The 18157-nt window shown below is 42.0% G+C and overlaps 1 protein-coding gene across 7 annotated transcripts in view; it reads right to left on the reverse strand.

Annotated features, from left to right (window-relative positions):
* The window catches only part of HMGB1 (high mobility group box 1), a 979364-nt gene that overhangs the window by 405606 nt on the left and 555601 nt on the right, over positions 1 to 18157 (reverse strand). The gene's annotated exons all lie outside the window — the stretch shown is intronic.

Genomic DNA, 18157 nt, shown 5'->3' on the forward strand with positions numbered 1-18157 from the left:
TCCCAAATAGCTAGGATTACAGGCACCCACCACCACACTCAGCTAATATTTTTGTATTTTTGGTAGAGACAGGGTTTCACCATGTTGGCCAGGCTGGTCTTGAACCCCTGATCTCAGGTGATCTGCCTGCCTCAGCCTCCTAAAGTGCTGGGATTACAGGCGTGAGCCAGCGCACTCAGCCAGGTTTCCTTATTAACAGTGACATAGACTAATTCAATCGACACTGACTGCTGATAGGAGAGGTGGATGCAGCCACCTCGTTCTGTGCTCCACGCTCTTCACAGTGACACCATGGGGGAATGAGTCCACCAATGTGGCTCTGTTCTTCCTTTCCCAAATAGGCACCCTGACTCTTGTATCTAAGCTACCCAGCTCCTCGATTCCAACCACCAGGTGGGACAAATGTTTGGTGGCACCTGTCCCTTCTGCAGCAAGACTCTCTTGTACACACCTCAGGCTTTTTTTTTTTTTTTCTTCCTCTGATCCTTTTGGTGGCTCTTTTGGGGATTTTCAGTTTCTGAAAACTCCCTTCCCTAAAAAAATCTCCCTTCTAGTTTTCCGAGTATTGTTACTTTTTTTTTTGGACTCACTCTGTTGCCCAGGCTGGAGTGCAGTGGCACAATATCGGCTCGCTGCAACGTCTGTCTCCTGGGGTCAGTGATTCTCCTGTCTCAGCCTCTCCAGTAGCTGGGATTACAGGTGAGTGCCACCATGCCTGGCTAACTTTTGTATTTTCAGTAGAGATGGGGTTTCACCATGTCAGCCAGGCTGGTCTCGAACTCCTAACCTCAAATGATCCCCCCATCTGGGTCACCCAAAGTGCTAGGATTACAGGCGTGAGCCACCACGCCCGGCCTATTACATATTTTTTCTATTGTGTCTGAGAACCCATTGCTGAAGGGAAGGCAGTAGTATGTGTTTGGGCCACCATTTTGAAAAAGGAAAGCTTCAGATAACATCTTAGAAGTTCAGGATGTAACAGATACAGTGCAGCACTTTAGTTGAAGCAGAGGTGGAGGCCCCAGAGGTCTGCTTCCCTTCTCCCTCACAATGGCCTGTGAGGAGGCTGCAAGGAACACCCAAGGCTCTGTGGAGCCTGGCATGTAAACCACGCACCCATGTTATTATTGTGGCTTCATGTTAGCATCACAATAGATTTGATAGTTGGCACCAGGCTCCTGATAGCCTGATTCCTCCAATAGTGACAGACTACTTTTTTAAATTTAGAAACTTGGGACCCTTTTAGGACTTTCTCTGAAATTTCAATTTTTTGATCTGAGAGTTCATTTGCAAAGAACTATAATAAATAGGAGGTCATTGGCTTGAGGCTGTGCAGGTACTTTGGGTTCCTACACAATGAACTGCAACCTAACTTGGTATATAAACAAATGAGAACCTAACTTAGTGTATTTTTTTTGGAACAGCTGGTCTCAGCCAATCACAAGCAGCCAAGCTTCAGCCATTCACAGGTAGTCAGCTGATCAGACCATGTCCTAATAAGGCAAATGCCTAGCCATAAACAATCGAGTTATGTCTGCACTTTACCTCTGCATTCAGCCTATAAAAGCCACAGCTCGTGCTGCTAACTTGGAGCTCTATGAACCTCTTGTGGTTCTGAGTGCTGCCTGATTCATGAATCCTTTTTTGTTCAAGTCAGTTCTGTTGAATTTACTTTCTATAAAGTTTTTCTTTTAACAGAACTGACTTTCTCTGAGCTCAACAAATTATCATGCCATTTCTGTCTCTGTTTATCAAGCCCAACTACTTCCCCAAGTGCTCTCTGATGACTTAGTAAGGTGGATCTTCATACCACCCCAAACCATAATCTTTCAATATGTAGTGAATATACTGGCTAGGAGTTCCACCTATGTAAGAGGTGTTTTTAAATTACTTTATATAGAACTCTCCAGCTGTGGATATGAGGTAAGAAACCCATTTGTCTCATGCACACAGCGGGGAATGGTTGAGTGCAGAGATTGTTGATGTTTTGCTGTGTGTTCCTCCATGTAAGGCCTTCCTCAGGGCCACTGAGATAACTTCAGTGATTTATATCACCTCAAAACTTTTAACGATTTAGACTTTCTTCTCTCTTGGTTGTATTCCTGTCTAAGGCTGGCCTATGCATGACCCAACCTTATTCAGGTAACTTATTCAGAGGTGGAAGACATTTTATTGATTTAGAGAAATAAGAAATCATCATACCCAACTAGTGATTTGAGTAAGAGATTTAAACATATTTTTTTTTTTTTTTTTAATTCTTCAAAGTATCTTTTTGGACAGGCAAAATTTTAATGTGTCAAAAATTTATTTAAACTATATTTCCATTATCTGGAGTAGAATAGTGAGTTATGTCAATTATTTTGTTAACTATCTTACATTTCAGAGTCCTATTTACATACATCATTTCCATATACACCATAGAAAGTCTACTCAAGCCTCCATTTGTTTCCAAATATTGAGTTGTTCTTAGTTACCTGTGATCATAAAATGGATTTTAGGCAGTATTATTTGGTTGATTTTTGCTTCAACTCCAGCAAATCAAGCAGTTTGTTGATTTGTCACATATTCATCTTCTATTCTCTTATCTGTGCTTTTTCCTAAGCAGCCCACCACCTTCCACTGGAGGATCCTTGAGATTCCAGGGAAGCTGACTTTATCAATGGGAGTGGGGCATGAGGTCAAAGCTAAGCCAATCAGTGCCTTCCATTTCTTGGAACACAGCTATTGGCTGCAGAGGGGGCATGTGTCTTAAGGGGGTCCAATCAGAATGAATTTTCAGATTTTCCTTGGAAACATTAGGCAGGAATGCTCTCCTGCTTCCCTGCTTCCCTTCTGGATTAGAATGAGGAAGTAACAGCCCTGAGAGCTGCTGGAAGCCATAGGGGACCTCAAAGGGAGTCAGCCTTAGAATTTGGCCCCAAAAAGGGCAACATGAAGAGCTAGAAAGAAATAAGGTTCTTGGTGACACTGTTGAGCTCCTGGATCAAGCCTTATCTGGAGCCAGTATTACGTCTGGCATTTTCAGTTGCCTGAGCCAACGAATTCCCTTAATTGTTTAAGCTATTTTGAATGGAGCTGTCTGTTGGTTGCATTCTAACTTGTATAATTTATAGATGACATATTAGTATACAACTTCACAGTTTAGAAATTGTATTATCTTACTTCATTGTCACAACATCTCCATAGAGGTATTTAGAAAAGCTGTTACTCCTCTTGTTTTATATGAAGAAAGGGACCGTGAAAGCATTGCCCTAGGTTAAACAGATGGTTAAGTAGAAGAGGAAAGTTATATGAGGACTGGAAGAATGTGTTTATTTTAAAGTTGTATTTTCAACATCTTTTAAGGTGCTAGTCAATTCAATGTAATAAAAATTTGTTGAACAAATAAATCAAATAATAGAGCTATAATAGTAAAAAGAATAATGGACTTAGCTGTAATTGATCATTCATTTTTTCCAACAAATATTTACCTAATGCCTATGTAGAGGTAAGAGACTCGGTTGTGCCAGTATGTATAGTGAAAAAGATGAAGAAAATTTATATTTCTAATGTTCTCATGTTCTTTTTAAAGTTTCAGAGAGTTAAACGATTATACTATTTACGTATCAAGTCCTGCCATGACTTGCTAGGGAGGGTCCTTGTGTTTCAAATCTCTCTCTCTCTTTATTTATTTTATTTTATTTTATTTTATTATTTTATTTTATTTTATTTTTGAGATGGAGTTTGACTCTTGTCATCCAGGCTGGAGAGCAGTGGAGCAATCTTGGCTCACTGTAACCTCTGCCTCCTGGGTTCAAGCGATTCTCCTGCCTCAGCCTCCCAAGTAGCTGGGATTATAGGTGCCTGCCACCACGCCCGGCTAATTTTTGTATTTTTAGTAAAGACGGGGTTTCACCATGTTGGCCAGGCTGGTCTTGATCTCCTGACCTCAAGTAATCTACCTGCCTCTGCCTCCCCAAGTGCTGGGATTACAGGCATGAGCCACTGCACCTGGCTGTTTCAAATCCCTTTTCTACGGCATATATCCACAGTTTCTGCTGTGTTCGCCTTGAGAATGGGGATCTCTGAGGTAGAAAGTCATGCCAATTGTTTCATGTTGTAAGTACTCAGTACCATCTGATTACCTCGCAAATATTGAATTATATTCTTCTCGATGTCTAAGTCTCTCTCTGGCAGTATGTTAGAATGTCCTTTCATTCAAATCCATTAAGAGTTGAATTTTACTGTTTCAGCATGTATTATAGTAGATCAAAAATCCATACTTCATGAGTGAGGCAATATATAGATTTGAGATTCCATCAGATTGCAAAGTAACAAGAAAGTAGAGGGAAGATCACCCTGTGGGAATGAGGCACCAGCTAACCAGTCAGGGAAATAGCCTGAATTGTAGTTCTCCAGGGATGGAATGAAAGAAGCCACAACCAAGAAATTTAGCTCTTTAGATCTAATAGAAACCTCAATGAATTAGATTCCAAGAATCAATAGATGAAAATTGTTTCAGGATTTAAAAACTCAGCAAGGTTCCATTTCCTCTTTTCAGCCCTGAGTATCGGAAAGAGCAAAAGCTTTTGAGTGAGACAGAGCAGGGTTCAAATCCTAACTCCAACAATTGAGGCAAGTAGCCTGCTCTCTCTGAGAGTCATTTTCCTTATCTAGAAAATGGATAGTATTTACCTTAATAGGGCCAGGCATATAGGATATGATAGCTGTTATTCTGTACTTTTTATATAAGTAGAACAAACTTAGAGTCATGAAAAAAGTGATGTCACACTTATTTTTTGCTTTTCTTAGAAGAAAAAAAGGCTATATCTTCAAAGTGTTCAATAGCACAGAAAGAAAAAAGAAAATGAAGGGCACATTTTGTAGAATCAAGATTTTTTCCTCAAATTCAGTCATAGCCCCATAATGAGCTAATGAGGGTGGAACATCGCTCTCTTCTATCTCTCATTGCTACATTTACTAGCTTTCATCTGAGAGAATGAGGGACACTTTAGTTTGAATACTTGAATACTGTTCCAAATGTCTCATGTTTCTGATAATGTCCTTCAGGACCCTGAGCAAACTAACTCTAAAAGAGCTGAATGACTGTGGATTATTCAGCAGATTCTTGGTATCCTTTCAGAAACTTTAAGAACAGCTCCTTAACTCTTCACTCATAAACTTGGTGCTGTTTCCCCTTGGATAATTTCTCTCATCTTTAAAGTTGAGTCCCATCAGATGTCAATGGCATGATTTATTCACATCCAGGGCCAATGGAAGAAGCGCAAGAGTGGGAGGCTGTTAGCTCTCGCCAGCGCCCCCTCTGGCCACTCCGGCAAAGACCGCCAAGTGGCAGCACACATAATTCCGGTGCAAGGCTCTGGTGTGCGTGGCGGCGGCTCTGAGCACAGCCCAGAATGTTGGAACAAGAATGGGGTGGCCTGGCTTGCTGCTTCTGAACCTATCTCGTCTTCACTACTCTGATTAGAGACAAAAAAAATGGGAGAAGGCTTGCAAATACTGTGCAATAGAGGTGGTAGTTTTACATAAATCTAAAAAATTTGGCGTGAGATTTATGGAGACTCAAAACAACTTAAGGAATGAAATTTTTTTCATATAAAATACCTGATAATTAACCTATTCTTACTTTTTAATTTATTAAACTTGAATCTTGGTGGGTCTTTTTTTTTTTTTTTTTTTTTTTTTTTTTTTTTTTTTGACAGTATTAAGTCAAATCTGTGATATGTATAAAGTATCACTGACATACTCGGAAAATACCTTTATCCTACACCACCCCCAATGGCTCCCAAGTACGTGACTTAGGAACCTTAGTGAGTTCATCAGTCATTCAAATCAAGGAAACTTATAGCTGAGTATTCTGCCTTCTTCGGAGAATGCAAATGTTGTACTCCTGTGTCTCACTTCTTTCTCATCCTGAAGTTGAATTTAGTCATAATTGTTATACTGCTATAGCATTTGACCCTTTTCAAAACATGTTTATTTACAATATTACAAGCAGAGGATATTTCACTGTTTTTGCTTTTTAGAGGAGAACATTGGTATTCAAAGAAATTGACAAATTTTTGTTTATCTATTACAGCCTTGGATATTAATCAATTTACAGAATCACTGAGTCTAGAGAAGAAACACACATATCAGCTTTAAGTTGCAAGTTAAGTTTGAGATAAGTTCAATTTTAAAAAATCAAATTATAAATGCATTGGAAGAAAATTTTTTAAAATATTGTTATGATTTGGGGGAAGGTAGAGAAAATCTTTATAACTGGGGATCCCAGGACAAAAGTCATAGTGAAAAATATTGCTAAACTTAAGGGCTTAAAACACACATACACATACACACACATTCAAAATTTCTGAATGATAAAAAATATATTCTGATATATTTTGGAATTTATCAAGCAAAAAGGCAAATGATAAAAATTTTAAAAGGTAACATGTTTAATATATAAAGAGTTCTTGCAAACCAATAAGGAAAAGATGTCTCCATATGTTAACAATGGATCTAAATTGCACATTCACAGTAGAAAAAATAAAAATGGCCAATAAATATAAAAAGTTTTAACCTTCCTGGTAACAAATTAAAAAAATTAAAACAATAAAATTCTCCAACCTGGTGGGGAAAAAATAAAATAGAATAATAATACACAATTTTGTCAAGGACTTTGGGATATAGGTAACTTCATGCTATGGTTTTAGGAATTGCAGTTTGGAGAGCGGTTTGACATTCCATATCAAAATCCTTGAAAAAGAGCATAACGTCTGATCCAGGTTAAGGATGAATTATCAGCCAGTAATTGGACAAGTTGCCAAAGATTCAAGTGCAAAAATTTTTATTTTAATCATGAAAAATGAGAAACAACTTAAAATATTGGTAATATGGGGTCATAGATGTCATAATTAAGCCATAAAAAGAAAGGCTACGAAATACAGTGCCATGAATAGTTTGATGTAATTTTATAAAAAAAAATGCACACATATTAATAAATACACACACATATAAATATATATCATAGTGTACATATAAATTATATATATTTCTGTGTGTGTGTGTGTATGTGTGTATATATATGGAGAGAGAGAGACAGTGCCAGTCTTGGTTCTCAGTACTTTACATATAACAATTCATTTAATCCTCCCTACAACCCCAAGAAGTGAGTGCTATAATCAACTCCATTTCACAAATGAGGAAACTGAGGCAGAAAGAGGGAAGCACTTGCCTACAGTCACACAGCTAATGAATGGCAAAGCCAGGATTCAAATCCAGATGTTGAGGCTCCTAAGTCTCCCGTCCTAAGCACCAATCTGGCTCCCCTGGGTGACATAGGGAGCTCTATGCCCTCTGCTCTAAACAGATAGACAAAGGCTCAGAGGATGCACAGTAACTGGCATTCAGTGCTTACGTCTGGGTGGTGGGATGATAGAGGGGACTTCTGTTTATTATTTGAAAAAATTAAATCAATACTTTCTGATTTTTCTGCACTTACAAATCACTTAGTGGTGAAGCAAAACAAGTGTTTTTGTTTTGTTTTATTTTTTAACTACAAAGTTTAGAAAACGTGGATTTCTGCCCTTGTTCCACTGCTTTGGTAACTTATAGGCCAAAATCGGATTAAGGGAGGGCTGGCCCAGCTTTCCCCACTCCATCTCTCTGCTAAGCCCTTGATTGTGAAGGACACAAAATGTGTGTGTGGGGGTTTGCTTTTTTGTTTTCATTTTATTTCTTTCTGAACATTCTGTGCCTGTCAGTTTTTTCTAGTAAAGGAACTATTGCGTTAGGCCCAGCATTCCAAAGACCTGACATGCAGGCCGGGAGTTCAGGCCTCTCATGTGAGGGGCCTCCCACTCTGGCTGTTGTCAGCCAGGCATTGCCAGGTTTCTTGTTATTTCTGCCCAGTGTTTTTTTCAAAATTGCAGAGGATCTTAACGTGAGGAAAATTCTCTCTCTCTTTTTGTTTGGTGACTCAAAAAGTTTTGACTTTTATGATTGTGACAAATACCAAGGGGACTAGAAATAGTACAGTGTTTCCTGGTATTAAATAAATGGAAGTTTTTAAAAGAGAACACAGATTTCTGAAATCTGTGTCAGCTTGATCAACTCTGGGGTGGACCTGTTTAGACTCTTCAGGACCATGATGGTGGTGACAGTCATAATGACGGTCACAATTTTCTGGGGGCTGGCCGTGTGCTCTCCCTTGTGCGAAGTGCTTTCTGCGCATTGTTTTTATTGACTGCTCCTAGCATGCATGGGCAGGAGTTAAAGGTATCTCCACTTTTTGCAGGGCCCAGTGGTTTCCTGGCTGCCATGGAGTCACAGAGCTCTGATGTGGAAGTGCTGGGATCTTAACTCAGGTCTGTCCAAGTTCGAAGTGTGTTCCTGACTATGCAGTTTGGGTCTAAGACCAGAGGTAACTACTGACTTTGTGGAGAGTGAGTGCCCACTTCCCATTCCCTCATCCACCCTGGAAAGCACCGGGGCCAAGAGGCTCAATCAGCGTTTATGGAATGAATGAATGAGTGGGTAAATGAATGCATGAACACAGCCCCCATCAACATGCCAAAGGGTGTGAACAATAGAAAAAAGGCCATTGTGTAAAGTTCCTTTTAAAACTTTAAGACAAGGACTTGAGGGATAAGCAGTCTGGGTTTTGGGTGGCTTTATTCTCTTTTGGTCTAGATTCTTTTAAATGTGAAGGGGGAATAGTTCTGGAGAGAGAGAAGGGTGCTGAGGGTTGCCTAGAGAAGACAGAATAACTTACTCTAAACTCCAGTTTGGTCTCTGGAGCAGGGCATGGCAAACTTTCTTTGGAAAAGGCTAGGCAGTAAATATTTTAGGCTTTAAGGACCAGAGAGTCTCTGTTGCATCTATTCATCTCTGTTTTTGTAGCATGGAAGCAGCCATGTGTAAACAAATGGATGTGGCTCTGTTTCAATAAAACTTTATTTAAAGGCTTTGAAATGTGAGCTTACTTTGTATTATTTTTGCATGTCACAGAAGTATTATTCTTTTGTTTTTTTCCCAGCTATTCAACAATAATACCCAAAATGAGCTACAGATTCAGTGTAATCTCTATACAAATGTAAAAAACATTCTTAATCATGGTCATACAAAAATAGGCAGCAGGCTGGACTTGGATGGTGGACCATACTTTTCCCACCCCTGTTCTATAGTTCAGACAGATATGAAGAGTGAAGCTTTTCATCTTTTCCATATCGTCAGCTCAGCTGGCTTGGGTAGGAAGAGGTTTATAAAAAGTGCTTCTTCACTGCACCAGCTGTATGGCTGGGCAAATTACAAGTTACTGGCACTCTGTGTGCCTCTATTTCCTCTTCTATAAAATGGGAATGTAACTAGTTCGTAGTTTGGAGGAGTAAATAAAATCATCCATTGAAGGCACTTGGAACAGTGTCTGACATGGAGAAATCTTCACTAAATATCAACCATTCTCATTATGGTTGTTGTGGTTGATGCTGTTTGTCAATGGGGTAGAGAAAGATATGAAATCCCAGGAAGAGTTTGGTCCTTTGTTCCAGGAGCAGCAATGATTTTGACAGTAGAAAATAAATCTTTAGAGTTGGAAGCATCTTCTAGTGCAACCCCCTTTCTAAAGCCAATCTTATCTGTAGATACCATTACTAAGAGCCATCCCTCTATTTTTTATTCTCTTATAAGATAGTCAGGTGCAACCACAAGATGAGATACAGGAGAGGCTCACGAAAAAACAAAGCTGATTCTATTATACCCCTAGGGACAGGGGGTACATAAGCCGTGTTGGTCGATATGAGAAAAACACCAGGGTGGAGTGTGCAGAAGACAGGATGAGAGGGAGGTTTAAGCCATAACCCTTGTTGGGGTTTCCAGGGAAAGGCAAGGCAGGGCAGGGTGAACTGTTTTGGATGGGCTAGACTGAATAATTCTGGCAGGCGTTGGGCTACAAAGAGTGGTCTCTGTTGTTGACACCTGGTCCTGGGATGACGTAGGCAGAGGAATACAGCCTCCTGGGATGCACTGGCCAGATACAGGAGGTCTGGCACCGCCCTGGTTAGTTTGCACATCAAAGGCATGCTTCAGTCTGAGTCCTTTGTCTGAGGATTGGCTGGATCCAGGAGGGGCTGTCTCTCCCCAACCAGAAAGGTTTTTTAAGATGCCAGAGCATCAAAATATACAGAAAATTTTAAAGTCTTTGCAACATACCCTCTCAAATGTGATTTCAACTGCATCCAACCCCATTAAAAGTTCTAGATGAACCCTCAGTTGTGTCCTGTACCTAACCAACATTTCTGTTCTTAGGCTTAGAGATCCTCCATCCTGACTTTCTCCTACATAACTGGCTGTGCTCCTGTCCCCTTCCTAGGTCCTCCATCTCGTCCTCCAACACTTATTGACCACTTGTAGCTGGCTTGACTTGAGGCCCCTGGAGACAGGGAACAGGTCTTAGGCATCTTGGAGTCCCACACTCCTAGCCCATGCCAGCATTCCATCAGTGTTTATAGAATTGAGTGGTCCCCTGGTTCCCACACGTGGTTCATATCAACAGACTCACTCTTCTCCAAAGTCACTTGTGCCTCCTCCAGACTCTCCATGTACCAGATGCTCCCAGCTGCTGCAATGTCCTAACCTACATTTGCCCCAGTGCCCCACAGCACTGAGCGCCCCACCAGCAATTAAAGAGGTTTAACCAAAGTGCCAAAGCACATACGTAACCAGGATCAACTGACTGGCCTGGGAAGGCTTCTGTGTGAACCCTGCCACCAAAAGCGAGTGTTTGTTTGGGCAGACAGGAAGCAGTGAACTCAGAGAATAACACAGGCAGAGCCCAATGAGGTAAGCAGAGGGAAGGAAGTAAAATTTTCCATTCTAGTTTAGCCATGACTAAAGTTGTCAGGAATCAGTGCAATAACTTCGAATTTGAACGTATTTGCATGAGTGGATCTCTTTGCAAATCTGGGCTTTTATTTTCCCATATGTTCCTACTTTAGCTTTCACAAGACTTTTTACAGTTACAATTGCAGAAGAAATGATCTGAGACATGTTCAGATATATTTTGTTCATTTATTTAACAAACACTCAATAGTGCTTATTTATGCCAGGCACTGTTCTCAGAACTTTATATATAACCATGACTCAATGCTGCTTTTCATTCATTTATTCATTCATTCAATAAAAATAAATCTGATATCTTCTGTGAAACCACATTGTACCAGGAATAAAAAGGCATAAGATGCCGTTTTCTTTTCTCATGGGCTTCGTGGGTGAGACAGACAAGTAAATCAATAACACGGCACTTATAGGACATGATGTGATAAGGGGACACACAACATGTATCATTTGTCCTATGGGACAAGAGGAAGGACACCAAAATTAGCCTTGAGTCGGTGATGTTGAAACTGGGTCTTGAAAGATGAGTGAAGGGTTGTGAAGACAGGAGGAATGTGTGGCAGGAACAGCCTGTCCACAGCATCAAGGGAAAGCCAGCTGCACCCTCAGGGAGCCGCAAGCCATCTTCCACATCCTTAAGCAACGGCTGTGTATCTGAGCATGAGGAAGGGGCTTAGACAGCTTGGGCGGCCATCACAAAGTGCCACCAGCTTTGTGTCTTAGTCTGTTTATGCTGTGATGACAGAATACCACCAACTGGGTAACTTATAAAGAACAGAAATGTATTTGCCTCACAGATCCAGAGGCTGGGAAGTCCAAGATCAAGGTGCCAGTCTCTGGAAGAGGCTTCTTGATGTGTCCTCCCATGTCCTCCCATGGCAAAAGGTGAAAGGCTCAGAGAGAACCAGACTCGCTTTTGTAACAAACCCACTCTCCATAACAAACCGGCTCCTGAGATTACGACATGAATCCATGCATTAGGCAGCACCCTCAGGACCTAATCACCTCTTATTAGACCTCACCTCCCAACACTGTTGCCTTGGGGATTAAGTCTCCTATCCATGGACTTTGCTTGGGTTTGGTTTGACACATTCAAACCAGAGCAAAATGCAAGTTCAGTTTCTGATGAGGGCTCTCTCCCTGGTTTGTAGACGGCTGCCGATGGCCGTATCCTCATGTGGTCTTTCCTCTGTGTGCCCACAAACTCTAGAGCCTTTCTCTTCTTATATGGACACCAGTCCTATGGGATTAGAGTCCCACCCTTATGACCTCATTTGACCTGAATGACTTCTCTAAACTATCTTCAGATACAGTCATATCCCACGGTGCTGGGTGTTAGGACTTCAGTATATTAATTGCTGGGGGGACGTGGGAGGAGGGATTGGGAGAGAGGAGACTGGTATGAAGGCTACTGAGATAGTCCCAAGAAAAAGTGGCAGAAGGCTAAGTGAAATCAATGGCAGTGGGTTGGGAATGAACCAAGAGATTCCTGAGATTTGTAGAAGGCAGAGTCAGTGGGTGGAGGCAGCCAGTTGGCTAGGAGGACTGGGGTGGAGGAACAGCAGAAGAGGGTAGGGTTGGAGGGAGGAAGTGAGAAGGTGCAGTCTAGGATGCCCTCACAGTGCTGGACTGAGGGGTGGTGATGCCTCCCTGGGAAGAGAAACCCAGGAGAAACAGCACATCGGGCAGGAGGAAGACAATGAGTTGCAGGTGCCAGGGGGAAATCACGTGGAGAGGTTAGCAGGAAGTTGTGTAGATTGGTCGGAGAGCCTGACAAGGAATCTGGCCTGGAGCTAGAGATTCAGACATCATCAGCTTATAAGTGGTCATCAGAGCCAAATATTTGGACAAAGTCATCCAGGGAAAGGGAAGGTAGACAAGGACAGAACTCTGCAGCTTAGGAAAATGAGTGGCCTGAAATGAGGGACAAAGACTGGGAGAAGACAGGGAGCTGGCACTATTACTTGAGAACCAGGCACTGAGCTAGATGCTGTGCGTGGGCGATCACCTCATTGTGCTCTTACAGAAGTCCCCTGATGTAGGCATCAAGCAAACACTTACATTGCACTTACTATGTGCCAGACAATTCTTTGCCATAGCTCATCAAATCCTCACAAACGTCACTCTTCACATATGAGGAAACTGAAGCACATAGGAGTAAATGTGTTCAAGACTGCAGAGCTAGACTCAAGACTCCAACCCAGGTGACAAGTCACCAAAGTCTGAGCTCTTAACCATGTTGCTATCCTGCCTCTCCCTCTATTACCCTAATTGTAGAGATGAGAAAGTGAAGGACAAGAGAGTTTAGGAAACTTGCTCAAGATGACATGGCTAGCAAATGTTAGGGTTAGATTTTCAACTCTAAACCTTTTGCAGCTTTCACTACATTGTGCAAGTTCTTCACCAGCTAAGGGGAGAGAGAACTGCAGGGACAAGTGTAGTCTAGTGAGATCAAAACAGAAAGTGTTTATGAAGTTTAGTAACAAGGGGGTCATTGGAGACTTGGTCAGTTTCAGGAGGTGTGATGGACGGAAGTCAAGGTATAAAGTCTTGAGGAGTAAATGTCAGGCAAGGAATTTAGAGAATATTTTTCAGGGAATTTGATCATAGAGAGAAGAAGAGACATGGAAATGTACTAAAAGGGAAAGTGAGGTGTTAAAATGTTTAAAAAGTTATTTTTTTTAAAGACAAAAGAAACCTGTAGATGTTTGTATGTTGACAGAAAATCCAAAAATGGTGGTAGTGGTGGTGCCTAATTGATTTTTAATCTCTTGTGAATTTGGTAAGGTTGAATCAAAGTTTCTAAATATGAACTTTGGACCTCCAAAGCTGAGAAACTGAGCCTGCAAACTGGTGATGTCACCAAAGCACAGTTACCTTAATGGGGACACATGAGGATGGCAAAATCTTTATCTTGTCTTATACCTATGAGCATAGCCACAGACTCACCAATGGGTGATTGCCTTGCTATAAAGTCTCTAAATTTGAGTGGTAACATTACAGCTAAACTGTTAATCTCACTTGTAGTGTAAATAGCTATGAGGTACCCTACCCCAACTGCAAAGATTTAAAACCATGAGAAATCACTGCTGGTGAGAAGACAAATTGGTGCAAGCCCTTAGGGAAATAATGGCACACGTTTCCAGAGCAATACACATTCTCATATCATTTGTCCCAGTAATTCCATCTCTGAGAGCTTGGATACAGAAAAACAAAATCAAAGTCTGAAGATGTTTATTGCAGCATTGTTTGTAAGGAAAAACCAGAAACAATCTGAGTGTTCAGGAGTGAAGACATGTGTAGACACACAGTAGAATATACACTTAATGGAAAACAGCATAGCGATTTAAAATACTACTCACAAAGAAAATGCAATTTTCACAACATAATATACATATAATGTTAAATATGCAAAGCAGAATAAAAATTTTACAATAGGAACACAACTATGTAAGCAACCCCAAAAAAAAGACTGAAAAGGTCTTCACCAGGAGTGATTGTTTTCCTGGTTGGTACTCAGGTAATGAAAAAGATACTAAACATGAAAAGATCTCGATCTCCTGACCTCGTGATCCGCTCTAACAGGGTGAAACCCTGTCTCTACTAAAAAATACAAAAAATTAGCCGGGCGAGGTGGCGGGCGCCTGTAGTCTCAGCTACTCCGGAGGCTGAGGCAGGAGAATGGCGTGAACCCGGGAGGCGGAGCTTGCAGTGAGCTGAGATCCGGCCACTGCACTCCAGCCTGGGGGACAGAGCAAGACTCCGTCTCAAAAAAAAAAAAAAAAAAAAAAAAAAAAAAGAAAAGATCTCTCTAGCTCTCCGCTGATTAGCAATGGCTTACATTACATTGATTACTATTTTTTTCTGTTCACTTTTTCATATCTTTCTCTGGCATTTTGGTAATGCATAAATTACCCATAAAGAAATGCAGGTGTTTTGCTGAAAATGCATCAAATGAAACCTCTAGACAACATACCAAGAAAGCATCTTTAAAATATTTTTATTATGCTCAACATCATTTTTCTGTATAAAACAACACACAATTATTTGGAAAATACAGGAAAATTGTAAAATCACAGAACTGTGGAGAGGTAAAGAAAAATTTCATTTAATTCTTCTACTCAGATCTAAGTGTTGATACCTTATTGAGAAGGAAATGGAATTTTTTTTTTTTTTTTTTTTTTTTGAGACAGAGTTTCGCTCTTGTCACCCAGGCTGGAGTGCAATGGTGTGATCTTGGCTCACTGCAACCTCTGCCTCTCAGGTTCAAGCGATTCTCCTTCCTCAGCCTCCCAAGTAGCTGGGATTACAGGCATTCACCACCATGCCCAGCTAATTTTTGTATTTTTAGTAGAGACGGGGTTTCACTATGTTGTCCAGGCTGGTCTGGAACTCCTGACCTCAGGCGATCCACCCACCTCGGCCTCCCAAAATACTGGGATTACAGGCATGAGCCACCTTGTCCGGCCAGGAAACGGATTTTGATGGGAGGGACTGGTATGTTTATCTTAAACAAATGCATATAATTCTGATATAAAACCCTAATGTAACATTTTACTCTTCAAGAAAGCCAAATCATTCATAGACAGTGTGGTGTTGGTTTAAGGGCAATCAAGAGTTGTTGACCTTGATCTATGCGAAGCTCACAGGGTGAGTAGTTGAGTTCGATCTATGTGGAATGGGGAGGGTAGGGGCTGGTGAGGGCTATGTAGTGGACCTGCCCTCATTGGCTAACTAATTGAAAGCAACTTTTGCAGCTGTTACTGTTGTTGAGGGTGTATTCCACCAGCAGGTTGGAGACATAGGCAAAATATAACTAGATTTCAGCCACATGTTTGGACATGGTGCCGGAAGACTAGTTCATGCTGATTCCTGCATTTCTCCCTGTTATTTGAGGACAGGGGCCATCCTCTATTCAACTCTGTATCTCCAGCAAAGCACTGAACATAGCAGGTGCTCAATTAACATATGTTGAAGTAAACTAAAGCCTTGGATTCGAATTCCTACCCTATCAAGTATTAGGTAGATGCTCCCATCCACTTCTTTGGCTTCAAACCCATCTTTGATCTAGAGACTTTCAAATCTCAATCATTGACCTTGTCTTTCCAAAACGCCAGACCCAGCTAACTCCTTGCCTCCTGGACTTTTCTACCTTGATGTTCCATAAGTAGCTCAAAATCAGTATGTCCCCCTTGAACTCATCACTATCTCCCCCAAACCCCTACCCTTCCTCCTGTGAACCCTTGCTTTGTTAACAGTGTCACCATCTGTCTGGGTACCCAAGCAAGAGACTAAGTTCTCTTCCTGCTCTCTTTCATTTATTTACTCATGAGATCCTTCCTGCCAACTCTAACTCAAAAATGTTGAAACCTTATCTCCATTCCTACAGCTGCTTTTGTCCAGACTCTCACCATATTTATCTGGATTATTACCTCAATCTCCTAACCAGTTTCTCTGCCTCTGATCTTCCTGTTTCAAAACATCTTCTACATGGTCATAACCAAAGGTGTCTATCTGAACTCAGGCATAATTATGCCACTTCCTTTCTTTAAAACATGCCAAGGCTCCTCATTGCCTTAAGAACCCAAATTCCCAGACAACTCAGAGGGCCTGTCACAATCTGGCTCCAACAACCCTTTCTGGTCTCATCTCATATAGAACTCACCCCTCTCATCCCAAATAGGATGGTCTGCTCTAGCTGTTTTAAAAAATCCCCCCTCCCCCAGATGGAACCTAGCATCTCTCTTTGCATAGAAGGGCACAGAATCTTCTCTCCCATCTCCTTATTGCTGCTGCTCCTTCCCCTTGGAGCTTCCACTCTCTATTCGAAGTCTAGCCATGTGTCACCTCCTTTGAGCACCCTTCTTGGGGCAGAGCCACTTATTTCTCATAGTGCTTAGTCCATACATCTATGGTAGCACTTATTGGGTCCGTGTGTGCGTGTGTGTGTGTGTGATCTCAGAGCTTAAGATGGTCCCTGGTGCATAGTGATGACACTGTCAATGTTTGGGACAAGAGTGAAGTCCTAAATAGGGCATGACGGATTTAACTGCTGGCACCAAATCCCTCCCCTGTGAAAACAGCCCCAGCTTCTGAGTCCTGTCTATGGTCTCAGCCCACCCCCAGACCCATTCTGTATGCAGGGATCCTCAAACTTCCCTTTGCAAGAAGATCTTCTGGATGCTTTTTTTTTTTTTTCACAGGTAGAGCATCCTTCCTGTGCCACAAAAGATTGAGTCAACAGTGATCAATTCATGCTCAGTGAATTAGATTTGTTCAGAGAGGCCCAGAGAGGGGGTAATGATCCCATGGGTAAAAGATCCATGTCTGAAGAAATGATAGGTATGCACCTAGAAGAAGAGAAGAGAGTGGGGCTCATTTACATTCTGAGATTTAAATGAGATATGGCCAGAGGACTCTTCATTCCATGATTAAACCTACACAAGAGTTCATGTGGGGGCACACAAAGACAAACTAAAGATATTCTGTTAAGTTCTACTCAACTTTTAGGATGTACCTTAGAATCCTCAATCACAGTACTATGGAAAGCCTCGAACCTGGGCTAGGTTCACTTCCCATCCCATCCAGGCTTCTCTGCAGCAGAAATAGGTGTTCAATTAAATGGAATAATATAGTCCTCCTTTCACACCTCAGGAGATCAATGAGCCCATAGCTAGCACTCACATATTTATAGACTGAACAAATGAACGTATTTTGGGGCTCGAGGAGATCACGACCTACTGGGGAGGCAGGGGAGGTGGGAGGATGCTAGGACCCTGCTATCCCCACTACACCGCGCACTGCAGTCTGGGGTTCACCTTGCAGTAGAAAGGAGAAGCACAGCGATGAAACCCACGTGGGATTCGTGAGGGCTTTGTGGAGAAGTGATGTGATCAGTGAGATTTCTAGGGGGAAGGGATCCAGGGCCAGGAACCAACTGAAGGAAAGGCCGAAAGGAGGGAAATGCAGGGTACGATCTGGATGGAGTTAAAATGGCAGAAAACTGAGGCTGAGTGAGAAGAGGTCTGGTACTGAGGTGGGGACCGGAGTTCTAGCACTGGCCTTTTGACAGCCTCTGGGTCCCAGGTGGAGTGGGTGGGGCGAGAGCCCTCGCATTCTTCTCCAATCAACACCAGGGGTGTGGTGTCTTAGGCAAGGGTGGGTGCTGTGCGCCCTGCCGCCCACCACAGGCAGGGCCTGGGAACCCGGGGAGGACTCTCCCCACCTCCAGCCTCCGGCAGTGTCCGCCAGGCAGGGCGGGGGCCAGCCCTGGTGTTGAGTA

Source organism: Macaca thibetana, chromosome 17, assembly GCF_024542745.1.
Source record: "Macaca thibetana thibetana isolate TM-01 chromosome 17, ASM2454274v1, whole genome shotgun sequence".
Lineage (NCBI taxonomy): Eukaryota > Metazoa > Chordata > Mammalia > Primates > Cercopithecidae > Macaca > Macaca thibetana.